Source organism: Penaeus chinensis, chromosome 10 (assembly GCF_019202785.1).
Source record: "Penaeus chinensis breed Huanghai No. 1 chromosome 10, ASM1920278v2, whole genome shotgun sequence".
Taxonomy (NCBI): Eukaryota; Metazoa; Arthropoda; class Malacostraca; order Decapoda; family Penaeidae; genus Penaeus; species Penaeus chinensis.
Genome location: NC_061828.1, coordinates 8915064 through 8920063, shown reverse-complemented (window position 1 = coordinate 8920063; position 5000 = coordinate 8915064). Strand labels below are relative to the sequence as shown.

At 33.2% G+C, this 5000-nt stretch overlaps 1 protein-coding gene across 1 annotated transcript in view; it reads left to right on the top strand.

Moving 5' to 3' along the window:
* The first annotated feature begins 111 nt into the window (after positions 1–111).
* LOC125029397 (mitogen-activated protein kinase kinase kinase 15-like) overlaps positions 112–5000 on the top strand; it is a 33827-nt gene continuing 28938 nt past the window's right edge. The window contains exon 1 of the mRNA XM_047619224.1: positions 112–264. The gene's annotated coding sequence lies outside the window, so the exon portion shown is untranslated. The remainder of the gene's footprint in view (positions 265–5000) is intronic.

The window sequence follows — 5000 nt, the reverse complement described above, 5'->3', positions numbered from 1 at the left end:
TTTTCCATAAGCGCCTCCGTGACTCTTTTAAAACAAACATCATATTCTAAAAAATTATCGAATCCACCAGAAGGAATGTAACAGTACCAGGTCAGGCTTTAACCCCGCGGTCTCTGCTAACGAACAAACCCAACTCGAATGATAAATTAGGCCCGCAGTCTCTGTTAACGAGCCGCTCCCCAATGTTTTCGTCTGAGACTCCGTGAACAACCTTGGGTCGAGCATCTGACCTCATCTTTTACATTTTCCAGCCGAAATGAGAAGGTAGGACTTTCCTAGCTAATTGTACGGTGATTTTCCTACCTAATGAACCGTCCTAGCATGTGTGTTGTCCAGAGAGAAAGGTGGTTTTAAGATATGAGTGGAGGTAAAAATTTCCTTCCGGAGAGTGGAGCTTCTGACCTTCAGCAGTTCGGTATTAATACTGATTTTAAGAAGATTGGATTGGATTTGCAGTTCATTTTGATGGAAACCAATACTTACTGCCATTTTACATTGATTTTCGACTCCGATGTCATAGTTCAAGATTTATTTTATTTTCCTATGTGAATAGTTACCATTGCTTTAGCTACATTTTAAGTTTCGTTTTGATCAGATATTTTGACCTGATATCTATTTTGATTTTCAATTTGACTTCGTTTTGGGAAGGTAGCAGTAGCTATTGCCATTCGACATCACTTTTCAACTTATTTCTGAGTTTGCGAGAGTGTCTTTGCTCTTCCCAAGATGACCAAGTTAACATGACAGACTGTGGGAGAGAGGATAAGAAAATGTTCATATTTTTAGGATTTTGATTTATGTTTATCTGACCACAAAGGGAAATACTTAAGCTACGGATGATTATTTCTGTGGGTCTGTTAAAAATTTATCCTTTCGTAATTCAGTTATCATTAAAAATTGTATAATTGTCAGATTTAAGACTGCATACTCTTGTGACTCAGTACTTGTTAATATAGCCAGCCACTTTGGGAGAGCTCTTGGGAATTCAGGCTTTTAAGATTGGGCGATAGTATTACTCATAGCAATGGATCTAAGATTGAGAGGAATTGAAAACTAGAAATGTGAGCCAACTACTTTATTTACATAGATATGTGTTAAACTTCAAACATTGGCGAGGCAGTATATCATACAGTTAAAGGTATTTATTTCTAAAATTGTATGTTATGTTATGAGTATACTTTCAAGAATTTGTGTCGCTTATAGGTATACTACAAATGTATTCCTCTTATCTTGGCACCTTTCTATATTTAGTCAACAATCTTGATTTGATAATCCTGATACTAAGGAAGGGCATGGAGTATATCAGGAAAATTATGGGTTAAAACAGTTTGAAATATAGTATGTATGGAATGGAATGGAATGGGAAAAAAGGAAGAAAAAGAAAAAGAAAAAAAATCAGCCCAGCAAACTCTACGGAAGTGCTTACCAACCTGGAATGCCTTCAGTCTGAAATGCAACTTTTCTCTGGAAATGCATATCACCATCTAGTCATGGACGTATGTGGTTTGCCGCCACACTCAATACCCTTTGGGCATTTACTTATCAGAGGGTCCACCCCTGGACCTCCCACCCTAGGGACATTATCCTATTGTGGACTCTGCCTTCAGACTTCCTACACCCCAAGACATTACAAGACATTACTGGAGAGCTTGAATACAAACAAGTTTTGGCACTTGGCACTTCTAGAAAAAAATACATAAGGACAAATTAAAGATAGTCCTTATGCATTAGGACAAAATTAAAGACAGTCCTTGCGGAAATGAATAGAAAATATCAGTAAAATATAAGAAACGACAAAATTAACATTTGACATTAAATCAAAATATAAAAATCATGCATTGTGGGTACATTTGTTTAGATTGCAAATAGAGCAAAAGCAAACTGAAGATTATGTAAAAAAAATATATATCTAATAAGAATTCACAACATAGAAAGGTTTGAAAATAAACAGTGCATCATTATTATATATAAAGATGTTTTACTAATGTATTCGCAAACACACATGAATGCATCCCCTTCTGCTGTTTATGATTTCAGTTATTGAAGAATATATCTGTTACTGTAGATGAGTGATATTTTTTACTCACATTTATATAGTTGTGTGGTTTTGCTCTTCATGCTACTACTAACTATTCTTTGCTACAAATGTAAATTTATACAAAACTACACGGCACTGATAGATTGATAAATTGGAAGATGTTTGCATTCTATGATGGTTAGCTGTTTCAAATTGGAATACCTAGAAACAGATCACAAGATAAAAGTATGAACATTTGTAAGGCAGAAATAAACAGACTGACAGTGAGAGAAAGATGATGTTGATCACAGGCTTTGCAACTTTGTAACTGTTCTTGCTTTTCCATGAACAGTCTTGCGTGTGGTAACCTAGAAAACTAATTTAGTTAACACACTATCACTATTTCCCCCATTTATTTTTTTTTTTTTTTTTTCATTTCCATGTGATTTTGAGGCTTTCTGCACATGTCACGTGCATACAGAATGCCTCTCAGGAGAAAATTGTAATGATCTTTTTACTTCAGAGGATTAATGCTACTAGAATGTTATTGTTTTTTCTATTGATATATTGGACAGAATAAATTAATGTGAACTTAAGTTGATGTCCTAGAATATTTCTATATACAATATACTTGATTATATTACTTTAAAATAATGTGATATGTGTGAGACTTGGTAGTATGATGGGGTCAGTCTATTTTAAAACGGAAATACAAGAAATGATATATATATGTGTATATATATATATATATATATATATATATATATATATATATATATATATATATATATATATATATATATATATATATATATATAGGCATGTTCTAGCAGAAGCCACTTTGGCCTAGGTGATGCAGAAGTCTGTTTTTTAAAGTTGAATCTCATTTTCTATCCAGATTTGCAGAAAGTCACCTGTTGAAAACAGAATATATACTTAACCCATTGCCGACGGGCATGCCATGCCATGCCCACTGTGAGTTTACTTGTTTAATTGTTTTTACACATAGATGGCTACACTTGTACTAAGTCACCTTTGAGCCAATTATGACTACTGCCTGTCTTGCACTTTTACCCTTTTCTTTAGTTTACGAAAATATTTTACGTTATCTTATCTATTACTAATGTTTATAACATTATGGTAATTATAATGTTTATGATGAAAATAACACCATTGATATTCATAGCACTAGTAAAAAATACATTTTCCCGCAAATTCAAGAAATATGAAATCAGGTAAAGCTAAGCACTAGCAGAGCCATCTCTGTGTAGAGACATTTCACAAAAAAATATAAAAAATAAGCCCAGCATTTCCCCCATTTTTTATTTCTTTTCCCCAGCAGCAATGGGTTAATATGTGGCAGTATTGCAAGCATTGTTTGTTTGAATTGAAGAAAAGTGCCTCTTGCTGCCCTCAGCTCTAATATCAAATGGGAAATGTTGTGGCACATGACTTGTCAGCTGACTTATCTATAAGAAAAATAAAAATTTGCATTTAGTGACTTTGATGTAAAGATTATGGAGAAAATAAGAATAACTTTTGTGTAACCTTTGAAATGGCAGAAATGTCAGTTTAATGAAATTCTAATCAAGAAAAATAATAATGATAAAAAATAACAAAAGAGTATTAATACTATAAAATGCAACCTCTGAAAATTTCTCTTCATAATTATTGTTTAGGACGTCACTGAAATTCCTTATAGAGTATTGTAACAAAGGAAGTTAAGAATCACACTTTAATTTTTTTTTAAACTTAGACAATGTCTGAAAGCATCCTGCAGCATCCAGAGACACAAAGAATAAGAATATTGATGATACACACACATACACACACACACACACACACACACACACACACACACACACACACACACACACACACACACACACACACACACACACACACACACACACATAAAAGTAAATGCATACTTTCTCTCTTTGTTTAAAATCTATTTTTGTGACAGATTCCCAGAAGTACATTATTTTCTGGTGCAGCAAGTTACATAGGTCCTAGACAATTTCTAAGATGTGATATGATGCACAGCTGAGGTGCCAGAGAGTAGTTTTCCCCCAATGTTATGAATATGTTCCTTATATATATTAGACTATTTAGATTTAGACACGTCTTCTATATTATAATTAGCCTCTTTTTCTTCATTTATTTCATGTTGTTTTTGTTCCTATTTACTTGTTCATAATATCCTACCTGTTCATATTGTTGGTATTTATTATTTATTAGAAACCTCTAAAGAATTGTTTGAATTGTCTTTATACTTATGCTTAATTTTTCATATAGATAGTCAATTTGAGCTTTGTTAAATACGCATCAGAATTATTAATTAAAGCACCTACTTTCAGTCATATAAAATTTACTTTTCAGAAATAGCTGTAATTGTTTTTTCCTATTTTTTAGTGCAGTTACACTTGACATCCTTTTTGTTGCCAAACAGGATAGTTTCCATGAAGAGCTTATCAGACTTCTGTGCACATTCGTGTAATTTTCAACATAACTTTACCAGTAATAAGCCCAGAGGATTGTAGTTTTGTGTGGGAATTCCTTCGTGGTCTGTTGAGAAATGAGCCAGAGCCAGTAGACAATCCTAAAGTTTCGGACAGGTTTAGTCTCTTGTTGCAGATAAAAAAAAAAAAAAAACAATCCTTTGGTTCCCTTTTACCATGCTTTGGAGTTTAATTCATTTCCATCTTTGTTTTGTGGTTCAGGGAGAAAGTCACTTCCTTATTTTGTATCAGTAAGTTGTAGAGTTGTCTTTTTGATGATTAGGTTTTATCTCTGTTATCTAAGTATTAAATAATTTGGATTTTATGGGGCTCTAGGATTTGGATAGATTACTACTAAGAATGAAAGGAAATCACACAAACAAGAGATTAGGCCAGATACTTGGAATCTGCAGAGATGCCAGTTATTTTTTTCCATTTTCAAATAGAATATAGAACAGCCTAAACAGTAAAGTCAGACTGAA